This window comes from Rhinolophus ferrumequinum, chromosome 26 (genome assembly GCF_004115265.2).
Source record: "Rhinolophus ferrumequinum isolate MPI-CBG mRhiFer1 chromosome 26, mRhiFer1_v1.p, whole genome shotgun sequence".
Taxonomy (NCBI): domain Eukaryota; kingdom Metazoa; phylum Chordata; class Mammalia; order Chiroptera; family Rhinolophidae; genus Rhinolophus; species Rhinolophus ferrumequinum.
Genome location: NC_046309.1, coordinates 15,606,499 through 15,626,559, shown reverse-complemented (window position 1 = coordinate 15,626,559; position 20,061 = coordinate 15,606,499). Strand labels below are relative to the sequence as shown.

The 20,061-nt window shown below is 40.9% G+C and overlaps 1 protein-coding gene and 2 long non-coding RNA genes across 6 annotated transcripts in view; 1 reads left to right on the top strand and 2 right to left on the bottom strand.

Moving 5' to 3' along the window:
• LOC117018316 (uncharacterized) overlaps positions 1–2,342 on the bottom strand; it is a 45,885-nt gene extending 43,543 nt beyond the window's left edge. Inside the window, exons 1-2 of the long non-coding RNA XR_004422214.1 lie at positions 1,863–2,342; positions 1,022–1,265 (exon numbers count right to left, since the gene is read on the bottom strand). This is a non-coding gene — a long non-coding RNA (uncharacterized LOC117018316). The remainder of the gene's footprint in view (positions 1–1,021; positions 1,266–1,862) is intronic.
• MKLN1 (muskelin 1) overlaps positions 1–20,061 on the top strand; it is a 261,571-nt gene that overhangs the window by 43,675 nt on the left and 197,835 nt on the right. The window lies entirely within an intron of this gene.
• The window catches only part of LOC117018314 (uncharacterized), a 78,589-nt gene continuing 60,878 nt past the window's right edge, over positions 2,351–20,061 (bottom strand). For 3 of the 4 annotated variants that reach the window (XR_004422209.1, XR_004422210.1, XR_004422212.1), the window contains 2 exons: positions 16,353–16,487; positions 2,351–7,003 (listed from right to left, as the gene is read on the bottom strand). This is a non-coding gene — a long non-coding RNA (uncharacterized LOC117018314). The remainder of the gene's footprint in view (positions 7,004–16,352; positions 16,488–20,061) is intronic. The other variant, XR_004422211.1, reaches the window with a different exon arrangement.

The following is a 20,061-nucleotide window of genomic DNA, read 5'->3' as shown; positions in this document are numbered from 1 at the left end:
GCATTGCCTTTGGTTATTAAAAGGAACTCTTAAGATTGGTTTAATAATGTTAAATGTAAAGTCCAGGATTCTTTTTGCCATGTTAGAAGTAGAACATCTAAAAGGCTCTCCAGTGATCTAAATGATTCTGTTTTACTTAGATTCCTGGAAATTGCCAAAGGGCTTCAAGGGGGGGGCAGGGGTAAGAATGAGGAAATTTTCCCTCTGGGCAATTGGGGAAAACAAAAATATTTTTGTGCTGTAGAGACTTCTCAGGAAAGGAGGGTTGGCCAGCAGCAGCAGCATTTGTGAAAGGGGAATTTTCACATTTGGGAAAACATGGTCATAATTAATGACTTAGGAAAGCCAAGAAAATGGACCATGTTGGAAAAATATGATATTCAAAGCCTCAGTCATTGTCAACCGATTGGGCCAGAAAAATTGGATTGTTTTAAAAAGAGATTTTTATTTGGATATTTCACTATAGGGCCTTCATTCAGTAGATCTAATAAGTACCCAGCCCTCGCCTGGGGAATCAGCTTCCCCTAGCCAGACACACTCTCTGTCCCTCCCTACCCTAAGGGAGTTTGAGTTAGACTTCTGGCCTGGACACCGGCCTGTAGTCTTTTGCTTTGAACATGATACTTCGGACTAGCCAGCAGGGCTATTATCATCCATTAGAATAGAGATGATTATCCGGATTCTTGGACAAGGGCGGAAGGATGAGATTGCATGATCCTAATGCAGCCACCATTTATTGAGGATTCCATGTCCTAGGTCCTGTGCTAAGAACACTGAAAATCTATCCTGACTTAGACATGAGGAAACTGAGGCTCAGGGGATTTAAGTAACGTAGCTGTATATCTTTCATCTGCTCATCCTGAATGTAAAATCTACTCCCTAAATTGGAATGTTCTCACCCTGCATACGACCTCTGGCTTACTGAACTACTCCTTTCCTCTTCCTCTTCCCCCAGATCACTTTGTTTAAATTAGATCTGGTCTTGGGGCTATACTCATTGGAGAACTCTGCGGTTACTTACCATTCTCAAGAGGAGAAATCTGGGTTAGCAGGCGCTACACCATTCATGTCTGTTTACTTAGGGTCAGAATGTTCTTGCCCCACTTTTTTGTTTTATTTTCATCTCAGTCATCGATTTTATTTAAAACAGGTATGATCATCTTTGGCCTCTTCTCTCATAATTTTCCCAAGATCAGGATGTAGCTTGCTGAATTTCAATATATTTGACAAAGTTTAGGTCAAGTTTTTTAGAGAGGGAAATATAGCTAAGAAAAAGAAAAAAAAAAAGTCCTATATTTGACATACAGATGTGGTATCCAGTAGAGAATCTATAAAATGCAGCACATTGCTTTGTGAAATGAAAAAAACGGCAGGTTAAGTCACATCCCCCCTGAAGCAAGAATTCCATGCTCTAAACCCATATGACGTGGCTTCTAAAGTTAGCTCTGTCCTGCAACTGCCATGAATATGAGAAAACAAACCTAACTAGGATTAGAGTCTAATTGCCCTGGACTAAACCTCAATGGATATTACAACCAATTCAACAAAATCATAGCATCTTGGAAATAATTTAATATTTTTCTTTTCTGTTGAACTTAAAAAACATGTTAATTAAATCTTGTTAATATTTGCTTTTGAAGTGCTTCTTGGACATAGCCAGACATTATTACCTTTATTTAGAGAAGTGAAAACCAAAGGGATGTATTAGTTTTCCACTGCTGTGTCACAGACTATCATAAACATCGGGGGTTAGAACAACATCTCATTAATTAGCTCGCAGAAGTCTGGGTGGGTTTGGCTGGGTTCTCTGCTTAGTGTCCCACAAGACAGAGATCAAGGTATTCGTCAGACTAGACTCTTACCTGGGGCAGAATCTGCTTCCAAGTTCATTCCCACGGCCGGCAGAACCCTGTTCCTTGTGTACCACTGAGGTCCCCCTTTGCTTTCTGGCTGTCAGCCAAGCGTCATCAGCTTCGAGAAAGAAGACACATTCTTTCTCATAGGTCTTCTCTATTTTCAAAGCCAGCAATCACCGTCCAATCTTTCTCACATTTAGAATTTCTTTTACTTCTTCTGCTACCAACTGAGGAAAACGATTCTTTTAAAGGGCTCACCTGATTGGGGCAGGCCCACCTGGATAATATCCCTATCTTAAAGTAAACTGATTTGGGACTTTAATTGCCTCTGTAAAATCCCTTCACAACTGTATCTAGATGGGTGAGTGAAGTAGTATCTAGATTAGTGTTTGATAACCACGAGATGGGAATTTTGTGGGGCTATCTTTTGAATTCTGACAATCTTAAGGAAATAGGGTTACCCAGTTAACCAGAGATATGATCTGGAGATAGTATTAAACCACAGAATTTAATTTTTTACTTTATTCCTTTTTTGTTTTAAATATATAAATATATATATATATTGTTTATTTCATAATATACATATTTTGAGAGTAGACATCCCGTATTTTTTACTGATACATTATCAAAAATGCTGCCAAGGCTGTTTTAGGACATGTGTTTCAGGGGCCTGTGAATGTCCAAGAGGTAACGTGTAGGTGTGCAGTTAGACATGGGTGTATATATCCGCGGGTGGGGAGGGGGGATGGTGATGACAGGTGAGGAAAGGGGAGGGGCTGAGATTGGGTGAGTACAGACAGTTTATTTCAGTTTTTAATATAGTCACTGAAGACCTTTGAAGACGATCTTTGTTATTTTCTGCTGGCAAGTCCAGAAGTTCAAAACCCCAGGGATTCTCTGTGTGCAATTTATGAGCAGTATTTGAGGACGTTTCTAAACATAGGGGCATTTTGGATTATGCTGGATCAGCGTCACCAGGATACTCCGCCCCTCGTGTGGATGTGAACTTCCCAAAGTTGCTGTTGCACAATTTCAGTGTGCCATGCCTGCCAGATGCAGGGGAGGCTGGAATGCAGGCCGAGCCATTGGCCCAGCGAGCTGCTGATCAAGAAGCCTGGGCCTGCAGAGGGTCACCTCGGGACTGAGAAAGTATAGAAAGGGCTGAGAGGATCGCAGAAAGGGAGGTGAAGGAAGATGACTATTAATTTCTCTGATTTTCGTATTTTACCTGGAGGACAGCCTGTTGAAAAATCTGGCTTTCTGGTGAAGAGAGTGGAAACAGTTTTTGCCTTTAGAAAGAACATATATAGACATGTGAAAACCTCAGAAAAAGGCAGAAAATTTCAGATGCTAAGTATTTCTCTCTTCTTCCAAGAACATTTGGGTTTTCCCCTTCTTGAAATCTTGGCCAAAAATGGAGAGGAGGATGTGGCCCAGATGTTTCTTTTAAATTGTCCCAGACCTTTAGAAAATGGTGAAAAAATGTAGTCATAATATTAGGCAAAAGGAAAGAAGTCAGTGGAGAATAACTGCACTGAGAGAACACTAAGCTTAAGAGTATAGGTGGTGAGTTTAGCTTTGGAAAGGAGGATACAAGAAGAAAAAGGCTGGGTGGGAGAAATTAGTGTCTGCTTCTGAATTGTGAGGTCTTTAAAACATAACACACTTATATCCTTTAACAACGTAATGTTGCTCTATAAAGGATAACTCTAAGGATAATGGCAAAATGTTACCGATGTTATTTTTACTGCTCTAGTTTCTACTTAAAAATCTTTCCCTTCATTTATTCATTCATTCAGAAATATGTGAGGCAAACCTACCATGTGCCTGGATCTAGGTGCCAGGAATACAGACGTGAACACAACAGACAAAGTTTCTACTCTCGGGGAGCTTATATTCATTCTAGTGTGCAGGAGTTGAAAAATAAAGAAATAGTTCTCTCTCGTGACATGGTATGTATAGAGGTAAACAAGACAATGTTAGACAGCGATAGGCACAATACAGAGAAGTAAAATAGAGTGAAGTGATGGATGACCAGTTGGCTATTTTCGATTGGGTGGCCAGATAATACCTCTGTGAAAAGACGACAGTTGAACAGTGATCTAAATGGTACGGAGGAGATGGTTGTGAAAAGATCAGAAAGGAAGAGCATTCTAATGGAGAGAAGAGACGGTTCAAAGGTCGCCAAGATGGTACCAAATTTGAGTGTGAGGAAGAGAAAGAAGGCCTAGATGGCTGGTACTCAGAAGAAAATGGAAAGGTGGTACAAGATGAAGTTGAACAGAAGGACAGAACCTAGATCTTTTAGTCATGGAAGTTCACAGTAAGGAATTTGAATTTTAGGTGAGATGGGAGGCAATGGGGGTTTTAGGCAAGGAAGTGATTTTTGGTTTGGGCAATGAATTGCGGAGGGCAAGAGTGAAAGTACAGAGCTCTTTAGGAGGCAGTTGCAATAATCCAGGTGAACAATGATGACTTGAATTAGGCTAGTAGCAGTGAAGATGGGAAGAACCGAGCAGATTGGGGGTATATATGGGACGTAGAGTCAACAAAACTTTCTGGTGGTTTGTAGGTGGGACCTCAGAGAAAGCAAGGAATCCAAGTTCTATTATTGGTTTGGGCACTGCATGATGGTGCTATAGTGAGACAGGTCATCTGGGAATAAGAAGCCTGACAAACTGTGTTCATTTCCTCCCCAACAGCCGTTCCTCTCTTCCTCCTTGCTAACAGAACCCTGACGTTGTTGAGGATGGCAATATGTCCAGCCCCAAGTGATGAATCATGATTGGTATAATTCAATCATAACAATCCCGTTCTCTTTTACTAGATACTCAATTTCCCAATCTCGTGGCAGCTAGGGGTGATTCATTTCTGGCTAATGAGACCTAAGGGAAAACCTTCCGGAGATGGATATAATGGCTATCTGGAACACCCTCATAGCGCCTGGAGTCATGGCAGACATCCTGCAACAACAAAACAGAAGACATGATGACTAAAGGCCAACATGTTAAGGATGGTGAAATAGAAGATGATAGATAGATAGATGATTGATTGATAGATAGATGATAGATAGATGATTGATAGATAGATAGATAGATAGATAGATAGATAGATAGATAGATAGATATAGATAGTTTGGGTCATTGACGGTGTAGTTGTGCAGCTGAACCAACACCAGCACCCATCTTTTGCCAGACATTTTGTTTATGAGAAAAATAAAACTATTTCTTTAAGCCTCTTTTTGTTATTTGATACAAGAAGGTGAAGGGAGAGAATCAAGGGTTCTTCTCGGTTGGAAGGACTGACTTATTTATTCCCTTCCACAATGGAACAAATATTTCTAGACATTTTTGTCTTTTCCTATTACTATGATACTAGAAAACCTGAGAAGATATGTATCAAAATGAACAGAGTTGCAGTGACCAAGAGGGAGCCCAAAACAGAAGCGGACAGTTAATATAGAAAACTAACTCTCCTGGCATTGGTACGCCAGCAAAGCTGAAGTTGTTAAAACAGGAAAATCAGGGTGATGGCAAAAGCTCAGTCTCAGGACCATTTAGGTCCCTGCATTTCCAAGCACTTTCCACCAGCTGGATGGGGAAACGTCCTCAAGTAGAGTACATATTTCTATTAAAATACCTTTCTATGTATATATAGCACAGTGTTCACGCATTGCTTTTTTTCCTCTTCCAACATATAACAAATTGCCTAATGAAAATTCCCCTACTAACTTACTCAGGGAACCGAAAGTAGGCCAAATTGAGCTTTTAACAGAGTTCCTAGTTGCTGATGAAAATCAGCATCCACAAACCCAATTGCACCTATTTCCACTAGAGCTATCACCCAGAATTAGATCACCAGTTTTGTAAATTAAAAGTTTGCCAACCCACATATTTTCCCCCTTATCACTTTATTGTATGCTAGATGGTTTGGACTCCATCTATAGAAAACAACAGTAAGTACATTTTTTTTTTGCCAGTGGCCCATCAGAAACAGCTATTGATTTTGTGTGGGTCGACAAGTAACTGAGTCTGCAAAATTGACATCGCAGGGTATCTTGTATTCTGCCCATCACATGAGTCTGTGTTCTCCTGAGGTTAATTGGCTTGTCACAGTCTGTTTTCGTCGTTCCATAGTTTATCACTATGCTTGGGAGTTTTGCTCCTACACCTTTCACTTTATTTTCCCATAATTTATTACAACTAACCCTTGTATTTTATTTTTTTTTAACAGTTTTGGATCTACATTAATTTTTCAGTCCCTGGAGGATCATTCTGTTCCCAAACATTATGTTCTGCACTCTCATGCTCATGTCACTTTGTGTCGTGCCAGACTCCTCCTGGGATCTCAAGAAATGCTGTTTCTTTTAGCAAGATAGGCGATTACTCTAGGACGCCCATAAAATGTCTTTCTCAGTTGAGTTACTCTCACCATTTATGTATCCCCAGTGGCTTAGGTAAAAATATTGGTTAATAGAAAGAACCTAAGTCTTTGGAGAAGCTTCGTTAGTCTCTTTCTTCATATCTGGAAACGCGGACGTGAATATCAGCTGGTCTTTTAGGAGGGTCAGAAAGAAATGATGAAAAGCATTAGGGAGAAGGAAATCTTTCATTAAAAATATGAAATGTTAGGGAGCTGATGGTATCCTTCTCAGCAAGCAGGTTTTATTCAGCGTGAGGGGAGCTCCCTCCACTGCGAGCTGCTGTTCATCATTGTTAAGGAGAAGGACAGTCCCGTGCCATCCCCTTCTGCTGGTGGCATCTACTGCAAAGTCAGAACTTCTTTCCAAATACTCAAGACCTGCTGCACCCACAATATTCCCTTTTCTCTCAACTTCTCAGCTCTATCTAGAATACTTCAGTGCCTTCGTACAAGGCACATTGGAACCTCCCTCTGAATTCTTGTAAAACCTTCCAAGAGGTTTGAGGCAGAGAAATAGGACCATGGACAGAGATACAGCCTACCAATAGCTGGCGCAGCAGGAAAGCTCAGGAAAGCTGTCTCTCCCTGCCAAGAATCCCTGGGAGAGGGTCTTTAAACGAATAGACTCTTCTTTATTCAGGGGTCACGCCCCCCTTCTCCGGTTTCCTTTTGGAGCAGCACAGTTACTTCTGGAAATACCGGCTCCCTCCACCAACGCTATGCTCCTGAAACACATAAATACTCATTCTTGCAAATGCAGCTCTTGAAATACTTTCATGATAAATAAATATTTCAATCAAATTGAAAAGTACAGAAACTAGTTTAACAAACATTTATGGATGAAACACTCAACCAATCTTAATATTTGACTTACCGGCTTTAGGTTTTTTGCTTGTTTGTCATAAAAAGTCTTACAAGTACAGCTGAAACCCATTGCCTACTCCTGATCCCCTTTATTTCTCCATTTTTCTCCTCTCCTCTGTTCCCCAAAATAATCACTATCATGAAGTTCTATAAATCATTCTTATGCATGTTTTTATACTTTTTATTATACGCATATATTCATAAACAATATATGGTATTGCTTTGTGTTTGTAAAATGTAAAGGAATACTGTATCACGCTGTACATAACATTCTGCAATTTTTTTGTCATCATTATTTTTTAGACTTATTTGTGTTGCAACCCAAAGAACGAACTCATTGATTATAACCGTGGAGTATCATTCCCTTGTGTGAATATACACAAATTACTTATCCATTCTCTTGCATCATTGGCATGTGGGTTGTTTTTGGTTTGTTTTGTTTGCTATAACAATCAGTGCTGCAATTAACATTTAAATACCAGTCTCCTGGTACACACCTCGTGATAGTTTTTCTAGGCCAGACTTTCTCAACCTTGATATTACTGACATTTTGAACTAGATAAATCTCTGTTGTGGGGTGGGATTTTAGCAGTATCCCTCACCTCTACTGAGTAACACACACCACCCTTGCACAAGTGTGACAACCAGAAATGTCTTCAAACATTTCCTAATGTTCTCTGGGGGGGTTAAAAATCACTCCTGGTTAAGAACCATTAATCTAGGTAATGTGCCTAAGAGAGCCACCACTGGGCCTTAGGATTTACATTGATATTTGTTGTCACTTTGCTTTCTAAGAGTCCTGTTTTCCCACATCTTGCAGCTTTTGGCATTTTCAAAATTAAAAATTTTTGCCTATTTATGGGTATGAAACGGTCAAGTTTTTATGATTTTATTTTGTTTTCCTTCAATTTCCAGTGAGATTGAGCATCTTCTTCTATGTCTACTGGCGATTAGGGTTTCTTTACTATGACTTGCCTATTCACATCCTTTGCCAATTTTTCTTTGCAGTTGTTTCTTTTTCTTATTGCTTTGTAGTAATTCCTTATAATTTTTGAATTTTAATACCTTATGGCTTTCATATCTGGGAAAATATCTTCTCTAAGACTGTCTTTTCACTTTTTATTTTAAAGTACTAATATGTATCAGGCTTTTCCTTTGTTTTACTCGTTTGTACTTTATTTAGTAAATTCTTCCTGTCCCAAAGATGTAAAGATAATCTCCTATTTTTTTCTTGGAGTAGAAAATTTGACTGCTCACATTTAGGCCTTTAAACCAACTCAAGCTTCTTGTGATGTGAAATAGGAAATACATATATAATTATTCCAACTCATATTTATTAAATAGTTCATTTTTTCACTCCTGGTTTGTTATGCCATCTCTGTTTTTAAATTTTAATTTTTTGGCAAGGCAAATCCCCTGACTTATTCTTTTTCAAAATTGCCTTGGGTTGTGGTTGGTTATCTGGCCAAAGGATATTGTCTCTTTCTCCTTTCCAACTATATCTAAATTGTTTCTAGGTGTCCACGAACCTATTCCATACTGCTTAGGCTAAGCCCATTCTAGTAATTCCATCCCATTGTGATTGGTTTGGCCCTAGGTAGGTGTTACATCTCTTGCCAGTGAGACCTATGTGAAATTATGCTAGAACGGAAGTGGGATAGGATAGCATAGGATAGGTTTCTTCCCACTTAAGAAAAAGACTTTCCCTTCCTATCTTTGTACAGAATTGGAGGGAAATGTGATGCCTGAAACTGTGGCAGCCATCCTGCCACCGTGAGGGGGAAAGCTGGAGACCAAAACACTGAGAATGGCTAAGGAAACAGACAAAAAAAGCCCAGGTCCCCATGATGGCATGTGCTACAGCTAAATTAACCAATACTGAAACCACCTTCTACTGGACATGCTGTGATGTGAAATAACGAACCTGTTCTGTTTTATTTTCTGTTAATTTTATATTCTTTGATTTGCAGCCCAAGGCATCCCAACTACTACAATATGTGTTGACCCTTTATTCTTCTACATGAATGTTTGTGATCCTTGTTCCATGTTAAATAATCAGGTTGGGATTTGAAAAGTTGGGTTTGCATTGAAATTAAACATTAAGAGAACTGACATCTTCATTATAACGGATATTTCAATTCATGAAGACAGTGTATGTCTCCATTTTCAAATATTAACTTTTCCCACAAAAAGATTTTATACATCAAATCCCCATTTGATGTTGTATTTATTCCTAGGCACTTTATTGTTTGTTGCTATTAAGAATGGTGTCTTTTGTTTGCTATTAAATATTATATGTGATAAATACTTATATTGGATTGCCATTAACTTTTGTTTGTTGATCTTATACCCAGAAACCTTGCTGAATTGTCTTTTTAGTTTTAATATTTTTGTCAATATAGTCTGTTTTATAGACAATCATATGATCTGAATGACGAGAGTTTATCTTTTCTTGTCCCCTACTGTGACAATGGAGATGCCACAGAGTCACTCGCGGAGCCTGTGGTGGCTTGATCCAATTTCCTGTCATGTGTCCTTCTTCCTTCCTCCTCATTCCCTCCTGTAAGGCCCATCATCAGGCAGTGGTCGGCTTTTCTTCTTTTTAGCCTCTTTAATAAGCCAGTTTGTGTGTATAGGGATGGGCGTTCTCAGTCTCGTCTGTAGTGTCAAGCGGAGAACCTGGTTCTGGCTCCACCTGCTTCTCTTATCCCATGCGAATCACTTTGAGTTTCCCTGACCCTGCAGAAGCCTCCTTCCAGCATCCTCTGCCTCCTTTCAGACCTGGAACCCAACAGGCCCATGTCTTCAGTCCTATTTGTTGCTTTGCATTCCTGATACCTAGAAAAGTTTAGATTTGGGGGCCAACTGTGTCTTTTCATAGTTCTCTTTTATATTTTAAAAACCATTGCTTGGTCTTTAGAGCTGAGCTAGTGCCTCCCACCTTGATGTACAGCAATGCTACCTTGACCAGAAATCGTAATTCCAAATGTCTATTGAGTAAAGGATTACAGACCTAGCTTTTGGCACTGCTCATACCACAAACAGTAATTATCATCGAATAACAGTGTTACTCAGAATTTTTACAATGTCTTTCAGGTCCTCATGCTTGTAAACTGTGTTTACATGCTATAGTATCTGTGTTTGTCATGTGAGTAACGGAGAATGGAGGTAAATACTGTTTTCTACACCCAGGAAGACTGAATCTACTTGCTTACTGGTGGCCAAGGATAATGAGGCAGAACCACAAGATTGAGAGTTCCTCAGAGGTAGGGCTGTGCTTTGTTCATCCTGTGCCTTTTATAAAATGACTCTCGATGAAACTTTTTGAGCTGACCAAACCAAACTCTAGGCCCAGCCTAGCTTTATCCCACAGAATGTCCCATGCATTAAGGAGACCTGTAATGAGGGCCTTGTGATCTATGCAGTGCTGTGATGAGAAAGAGAAAGGAAAGGAAGAAGTGGGATAACAGTTGATTCTAAGCAAAGTGAGCGGGGAAGGAATTGTCACTGGCATTTCGTCTAGAAAGTGAATTATGATTGAGATTTAGAATTTTTTCATACTAATCCCCTTATATAAACTAGCTTAGTATGTAAATATAATCAAAATAGCACTCATTAAAATTGCAAAACTTATTAAAATATGTAAAACAGCCAGCTGCAGCAATAATGACTCAGAAGTATAAAAATTAATTATTTTGTTCGATAAATATTTACTGAGTTCCTACTATGTGCCAGCACTGTGTAGAAAGTTGGGGTACAAAGGTAAATAACACAGGTCTTTGTGCAGCTCACCATCTAGTTGGGTCAACTGATGGGCAAGTAAATAATCCAAATATGATGGGATAAGCTCCTTAAAAGAGTGTTAGTTTATAGAGCTATTTGTGTGCCCCTGTGCACAGCAGCCTTGCCCACAATAGCAAAGAGTTGAAAGCAACCCAAATGTCCACCAACAGATGAGTGGATAAACAAATTGTGGCATGTGCATACAGTGGAATATTATTCAGCCTTAAAAAGGAAGGCTATTCTGACACGTGTTCCCACCTGGATGAAACTTAAGGATATGCAAAGTGAAATAAGCCAGTCACAAAAAGACAAATACTGTGTAATTCCACTTATCTGAGGAATCTAAAGTAATCAAATTCATCAAAACAGCAAGTAGAATTGTGGTTGTCAGGGCTCGTGGGGAGGGGAAAACGGAGTTGTTTCATGGGCATCGAGGTTTAGTTTTACAAAATGGAAGAGTTCTGGGAAGTAGTTGCACACGGTGTAAACATACTTATTGAATTGTACATTTAAAATGGTTAAGATGGTAAATTTTACATGTAACTGACCACAATTATTTAAAAAGTTAAAAAAAAAAAGTTAGCTTCATGATAGGGTCCCAACTCTTGTGTTCACGCTTGAATTTCCAGCATATAGCAGAACGCTTGATACACAGTAGGTACTTGACAAACATTTGACCTTCCTCTGGCTTCTCTTCCCCATCCAATATCCTATACAACACAACAGAGGCGAGTCTTCTGTAAGCTGATTCAGCAAAACAAGGTATTTCTCTCAGAGCCCGGAAGGGTAAGAATTTCAAATATTTGTGATTTGATATTTGTCCCAATCATACTAGCTATTCTTCTCTAATATGCTTATCTGAGCTTTTTTGGCATTTAAATTTCCTAAAGATAGATAACTGTTTCTACTTAAAACGGAGTTGTGATGGACTTTATTAAGGAAAAAAAATGTGGAAGGAAGTCTGTGAAATGAAATCATTCTTAGGCCAGGGTACAAATGGCTCTGGGGCCAGGCTTGCAGGGTACAGGAGGAAGAATGAGGTAATTAGCACGTATTTGCAGTTCTGCAGCCTGTTTCTCTTCACTGGCTGATTCTAGTTGCTCTGCTCATTCTCTTGTGTTTGTGTTTTTCACTTGGCCCAAAATAGAGACAAAAAAAAAAAAAAAAAAGGTTTCCTTGTACTTATTTCAGCTTTGCTACTTTTTTCCCTTGTGTGTTTGGTTTCCTCCTGCCATGATCCTTCTCCCCAACTCCCCCCACCTGCTCATACCTCTGTTTTTCCTGCCTTTCTCAATTAGGGCATTTTCTTGTGTTCTGCAACCCTGGCTTGGTGTGGCGGACGCATGAAGGACAGGTGAGTGAGCGAGCATTCAGTGACAGCACAAGCCTAGAGCCTGCCAAGGGCCAGAGGCACTGGGGATTCCCGTACCTGGCCCAGGTACTGGGCAGGTCTCCTGCTGTTGGTTGTAGCTTGGGCTTGGCCCTGGGTGTGCATGGTGCTAAAAGTGGAACAGAAGTGTTTTGCTTGTGCTCCAGGGGAAGGCTGAGGGAGGAAGGTATCAGAGTATGTTTCTTCTGCCTCCTCATGCTGGGTATGATGGGAAAGTAAGTGCAGACCAGAGCTAACCGAAGGCCTTGGAGGGTCAATCATAGAACCCATCAAGGTTTCCAGGCCTGGAGATTTGATTGTTACTTTTTAAATATAACACTTAAATAGTTCTTGCTGTAAAAGACACTGTTGTTCTAAGTGCTTTTAAATGTTAACTTATTTAATAAATATTAACTCTAATTCTTAAAACAACCCTGTGAAATGGGAACTACTATTGTCTGAATTATGTGGATGAAGAAACTGAGGCCCAGAGAGGTTAAGTGACTTGCTCAAGGTCACACAGCTAATAAGTGGTAGTGCCAGTATCTAAACCCAGACAGCCTGGCTCCTGAGTCCAGGCTTTTAACCACTATACTATGCTGCCTCTTTGATTGATGCACAGTCCCCCAGGATTTCTTTTGGCGATCTCATGTTTGATTTTACAACATATCTTTGCCAAGGTATAACACCCTCTAGTAGATTCTGGGCAATATGTGTATCCTTCGGAAATTTCTGTGAAGCTCTTGGGACATCTGCTAGCAGTCATGTGCTCACAGGCTGCATCCTGCAGAAGCCATCAGAGTTAGACCTTCTCTCTCTGGGGATCAGGGCACAAGACATTAATTTCTACTCATACAAACTTGAAGAAAAGAACTTTCAGCATATGTTCGATAAAAATAAAGAGTCACACTCTGCTGTATTGCTCGTATGACGTGTGCCCCCTACCCACGGTACCTGGGGATCTGTCCCCAATCAGGGTGAGTGTGCACACCGCCGTCTCCACCCAAGCCCTGTGGACAGCATCATGAATTTTTTAGATGGCTGGCTGGACGTGGGAGTGCAGTTCAGAACTGGAGGACAGATCTTCCGGTGAAAGTAGCAAACTGGTCTGGAGAGAAGCCAGTGACCTTGGCCTCTTTGCCCTGGAAAACCATGGCCGTGGCACTGAATATCTGCAAAACCTCTGACTTTCCCTATCTCCCCTTGGCTGTGCCCACATAGCTTTCCCTGGTGAGAGCTGGGTTAGCCGAGAAGAAAGCTTCCCAGAGTGAGGAAGAGCTTAGCTGTTTCCTTCAAGGACTGACTTACGCTGAGGTACTGGGTCTCACTGTTGTACCGAAAGAAATTTGTCTCTGGCCTCTTCCACGACTCTTGCCGGCTTCCAGCTCATAATGCCCAAGGCCTCTGCCCGTTCTCCATCATCCAAATGCTTGTTCTTGACCTGGCTCTTCCTGCCACAGGGCCCTAGTTCACAGCTGGCTGGAACTGGTACCCAGTGAACTTCTGCTAAGAAATCAGCTGACAGCATCGGAGGCGTGGGCTCTGCTCTATACACGGCATGTGCATCTGAACAGGGACATTCCAAACCCCGGAGTTAGAAACTCAGAAGGAGGCAATACCCAGGGGTAGAATTCAGGTGCTTTGACACAGAGACATATGGGGGGCGGTCCTGTGATCTCCCCACATTTGCATATGCATCTCAAACCGGCCCCAGGGTCCATGTCAGCCCACGGACGTCCTCAAATCCAGAATAAAACATTCAGTTTGGAGCAACAGCTCTCTCTCTCTTTCTCTCTCAGTCTGTCCTTACGACTCCGAATCCTGAGACCCAGATCAGGGCATGCAATGAGTTCATTTTACTGGCAACTGGAACAGGGTCCTTTGTCAAGTGGGGTATTTCCTCTGACGTCACTGAACTGCTCATCAGCCCCAATGTGGGTCTCTGCCAGGAAAACCTGAATTGAAGAGGGAGCTCAGCCTTTGGGGAAAAGGCCTGTGCCCTGGAGGTCTGGGTGTGTCTGCTCTAGGCAGGCCTCTCAGAGCTGCTGATTTCTAGGGTAAAGGCACTTTTGACCCAAGAGGGGGAAAAAAAGTGTAAGCAACGGAGCTACAGCCGGTGCGCTGTTCCTGGATGGGACTTCTGAACCAGTGGGAAGGTGACCGTCCAGCTCCACTTATTCTATCAGAGGCTGCTGTCTTTCCTGCCCACCCACTGCACTCCCCTCCCCTCCCTCACCACTTCCCTCCCTATTCTCTTGAAGACTAGCTGCCTAGGTAACACCTTTTGCTTCCAAACCTTCTTTGCTATTCTTCCTTGACCCCTTTCTGAAAACATTGTCTTTCCTCCTTCAATGCCAGACTGTTGGCATCTGTCTCCCTGTCTTGTGCAGGCTGCCATCTCTGGCTCACCACAGTTTTATAATTGCCTCTGGTTAAAGTTTAAATAGATGGGTCTCAGCCCAGGAGAAAAATGTAAACAAGCCATTTCTGCAGTCTTTCAGAACTGCTGACTTCCAGTGCTTTTGAATTGTGTGCTAGGAAATTCATTCAGCTCCTCCCTCACCAAGGAGCTGAGAACCGCCACTGGGCTTTCAGGGACCCGAGAGCCACTCTGACACCATTGAGAGGCTTTTAGACAATCTACACTTTTCCTTTTCACTCAATTAAGGACCCAGTCCCTAGTCTAGGGTGTTTGTCTGGTGCACGGAGGTGAAAGAACAGTTAAGCAATCTTTGTGGGCTGGCTTCTGACAAAAGGAAGGAAGTGAGAGGAACTGTCGTTTCCCTGCTGGAATTTTTTCTTTCAGAGAAGGCAGAGATGGTATTTGTTCCCCTCCCTTCCCCTCAGATTATTTTACCAGTCTTGAGAATGGGACCATTCTTGGCCAGTGCAGAAGGAAGAGGGCAGGTCTGGTTTGAGCTGGTGATTTAGGCATATATCTGTTTGCCGTGTTTCCTTAGAAGTAAGCAGGCCTTTTTTTTTTTTTTTTTTGAGTCTTGATTAAGAATATTGATTTTCTATATTTTTCTGCTTTGTGTACTTTATGTACTTGTGATCTGGTGTCAGGATGGATTCAGCAATAATCTGGGATGCTTTAGTCAAGGTTTGGATTGGATCCTTGCCTTCTCCTACTCAAAAGCCTTCAATAATTCCCCATTTCAAGTTCAGACTCCTATTATTCAAAGCCTTCCGTAGCCTGGCTCCAACCCACCTTCACCTTCCACTATTCCACCCACATCCTAAACATGTTCCCCTCCTTATTCCTCAGTGTCCCAGCACGTGCAAAAGCCCCACCACCTCCCCTGAGCCTTCTCAAACTTCCATCTTCCTGTGTTCTGTGAAACTTCCCTTGCTGTCTCTGCAGAACCAGAACCACCACTGCTGCCCTCAGTTCTCAAGGAGCCCATGACGGTCCCCTTGACAGTGGCCCTTATTTCATTACCTACTGTTCAGCCTCTGTTTACGTGTCAGCTTCCTGCACTAGCTCCTTAGCTCCTTGAATGGAGATTCTGGTTCATTGTATCCCCCCCACCCGATTGCCCCACCGCGTTTGGGGCCCATGGTCAGTACTCAATGAAGATTAAATCTGTAATTTTTCAACCTGAAAACTTGATGTCAGTATTTAAAAGTAGCTCCTGAGAGGAATCAAGAGGAGTAAAGAGAATAGTTTGGAGTCAGACAGATTTGGGTTCAAATCTAAGCTCTGCTGAGTCTTAGTACCAGGAGGGCTTCCTAATTCTTATCCTTTCCAAGCCTCATTTTCTTCGTTTGTAAAATGACGGCAATAAAATTTGCTTCATAGGTTTTTGTGAGAATTAAAATGAGAGCATGCAAGTAAAGAACCTAACACAGTTCTGTCTTATCCGTACCCTCCCTTGATGCTAAAACATTTTAAATGTCGAAGCATTTTACTCTGGAACACGAATTATATTCATTTAAAAAAGTTATGCCACCTTTTCCTGTTTCTGCTACAACCTTCCTGGATGCAAGAACAATGTCTTCTTATTCGCACTTGCAAGTTTTTCAAAGGCTTGTCTTCTAAGTAGGACTGGACTTACCTACTGATCGATCACCTGCAGAAATCCCAGTGATGGGGACCATGACCAGGCCGTTGCTGTTTGTCGCTGAGTTATTTTCTCATGTGGAGGGTCATTCTTACACCCTCACACGGACCTCTTCACTCCCAATGTCAACTTGAAAGAAGAGAAAAGATACCCATGAGGATCCCCTGTCTTTCCCCGTCCACAAAGTCAGGGGCTACTTTCACCCATGGGAGAGGAGCCGTGGATTCCATTCATCCAGCTCACATTTAGTGAATGCCTGCTACGCTCCAGGTACTAAGCTACAAGTTCTGTGCCTTTAAAAGTTTGAATCTAATGGATTTGGGGGTGAAGAGAAGGATCTAATTAAGCAAGTCCTGGAGCGGTACATTGGAGGGGACAGTCAGGTGTCAGGAAAAGCTTCAGAAAGAGGTGATACGTAAGCCGAGTCTTGAAATACCAGTACATGGCTGTCAACAAAGGGGGCAAAGCACTTCAGGTAGAGGAACCCAACTCTCGTTGCTTCCCTTTGGACCACTATACACAGCCTGATGCATCTGGCTCTGCCATCTTTAGCCTGGACAGCTGTCCCCTCCTCAGTCCAGGCGGCGATTTCAGTTCTTCCTTATTATTAGTGATGGTTCCCATCCGAGAACTACCATTAGAAGCTCTGCTGCTGCTTTTGCTGCCAAGGCCAGAAAGCAGCTGGAGCGGTTTGAGTTGCGTGGGGGGTGGGGGTGGGGGGGAGCAGTTGAGCATGTGTGTATGAGTTCACTTGTGTCTGTGTGTATATGAGTTTGAGAGCCGGTAGGGGTGGGGGTGGGCGTGGGGGTGTCCATTTGGATGGCCGGCTAGGTGTTTATCTGCAGGTGTTGCCACAGAAAACAGACGTGGCTATTCAGAAAACAAAGTGACAACTCAGGATCTCACAGATCTCACAGACAAGCTGAAAGACTGCTCAGCGAAGGGGGAGGTTGAAACAACCTCAACCAAAACAGAGTGAAACAGAAAAGGAAGTTGCATCAGAAGGGGAAGAATGCCAAGGTCATGTTGAAGAACCATAAATGTCACAAAATAAAAATAAACTTTGTGACTCTTATTTTACCTACTCAAATACATTACAATATCTCCTTCTTTACAGCATTTTAGAATTACTGAAATAATAATATTTAGTGCAGAAAAGATGGAGAACACAGAAAAATACAAAAAATTGCTATAATTTTTTAAAGTTACATACATAACATCTTATTTATTTGGATCAGTGATTGATTATAACTTTGCCTTCAATTTCAAATATAAGTGTTTTTCTCCAGCACTTAAAAGATATTCAAACAAGTTCTGAGATTGACTTACTGAATTGACTCATATTCAAATAATATAATTTTAAAAGTCTCCTTATTATTAGCACAAATTGAGAAATTTCAATAAAGATACTGTAATAATAGTGAAGCAATTGAGGTGTCAGAACAAGAACTATAGATCCCAGGATGTTATTAAATTTTTTCATTTCCATTTATGTAGAAATGCTAGTCTCTTTACCAAAAAGAAGTAAAAGAGTAGTTTTCTTTTTGATTATATTCATGTAACTGTACAAATAAAATATCTGTAGGACTAGTTATAGATGAGGGGGTTTTATAAAAAGTTAATAAGACACTGGAGTAAGCTTGGTATCGGGTCTCGTATGAGTCTTTTGAGTCTATTACTTTATAAATATAGTTAGAGGAATTGGCTTTCCATCATCTTCTAGGAATTATAATGGCTTCAAACGATTGATTTGCCAATCTCACAAACAGTTAAAAGTATATTGAGTTTTCGGCAGTGAACTACGGTACTTTGGTTAAAGTACAAAACAGTACTTCTCAATTGAGTAAATTATTAGTCCATATGCCAGTTTACCAGGTAACTAGCGAATGGGTTTGGCATGGACAGAATGGAGCGAAATTGACTAGGGGGAGAAAAGCACCCAGTAGTGAAAGAGCTCCCTCTTTCAAGTAAGTCTGATGCATATAGTAGGTACTGTTTGCCTACAGTAGGTACTCAGTAAATAACTGATGAAGGAATGAATGAAATGAGTGAATGAGTGGTAAGTACAAAGAAAGTGGCATAAACATCTAATTCAACACGAAGTTTAAATTTTGCTGCATGACAGAGTTACAATACTTCCCCTATGCTAGCTACCTGGGTAATATATAATGATGTATAATGTATAATTTTCAGAAGTTGTGAGACCCTTAAAAAAGAAAACATCTAGTTTGGGGAGAAATGGAACTCTATGAAAATCTAAATGTTTAGACGTAAGATTTTTTTTTTTTACAAGTCTAAATTCAGTGTTACTTTAGGAACATTTAAAATGAATTAGGTATAAATTGGTTTACTCAAAACCATTATCTACTTTACATATAATTTATTCAAATAATATAAATTTATTAATTAAAATTGTTTTTTTTCTTTTGAAAACTAATTACTAATGGGGCTACAAACTGACATCAAATATCATTTGGCTTTGCCATTGAGGAGAGACCAGCAAAAAAAAATTAGGAAGAGGAGTAACCATAAACATTACAGTAAAAACAAACAAAACCAGAAAGTTACATGTTTTTTTCCTAGACCAACTGCCTTCCATTAGGCATTTGTTTTCAGAAAATAATTTAAGGGTTGGGGGTAGAGGGAGAAAAAAAATAAACTAAGCCCATTGACTGCAGCTTTTTTCCAAGCATCTACATTTTTGTTTAATGAGTGAATGCCCCCAAATTTGCCAGTTTCCCTGCCGTCTGGGCTTCCATCTCTCCAGTGGTTCTCCATCTGGACATACTGACTCAGAACTTGCTGAGGATCTCAAGTCCCACTCCAGAGGAGTCTCATAAACTCCCTACCCCAGCTTATGTTCTGGGAAGTGTGTCCTTTCTGATGGTGTTCCCCAGAAATGGGAAAGAAAAGATGTGTGTGTGTGTGTGTGTGTGTGTGTGAACTTAGGGAATGCTAAATTCTGTTTTTCGTTTTAAATCTATAGGTCTTTCCTTCAACAAGTGGCAAACCATTCTTAATTCCTTCTGCTCTGTACTGAAGAATTTAGCATCACTTCCCCTGGTGATCCAAGGAACTTTGCTCTTTGCCCAAAATACCTCTCTCCCAAGGCAATTTCCCCTCCTCTGAGAAATGCTGTCGTGTCAGGCTGCACTGCCCTTGAACCAGACAACTTTCTCTGCTTGTCTTTATCTGTCTAAATAAAGCTAACCTACATTTGCTGTCTAATTCGTGGATGCTTGCTGATGCTATTTAAAGCTTCCCTCAAAGCTCCGTGGAAAACAAGATGCATTATCTCCAGGAGGGAACCTTTATGTTAGTTGGTCATTTAAGGAATTCAAGAATTTAAAGAATCCATTCAGTCTTCAGCAGTTCAGATGTGAAGGACAGAGGAACTCTTCGAGTTTTTTTATTTCAGGCAGTCTTCGTTGACTAGTATGTGGCTGGGATCAGTTGATAGTAAAAGAGGTAGCTAGAAAGTTAATCTCTCCCTCTCTCTCTCTCTCTCTCTCTCTCTTTCTTGATCTCTGTGTGTGTGTGTGTGTGTGTGTGTGTGTGTGTGTCTGTGAGTGAGTATGAGTCTCTTTGTCTCTAGGCTTCATGAAATCCAGCTTTTCTGAAGATTAATTGCCCGACAGAATGTATTTTTCATTCTGGGCTCTGATAGTTGGTTAGTTCACCCTAAGTTTACTTTCGCCTCTCA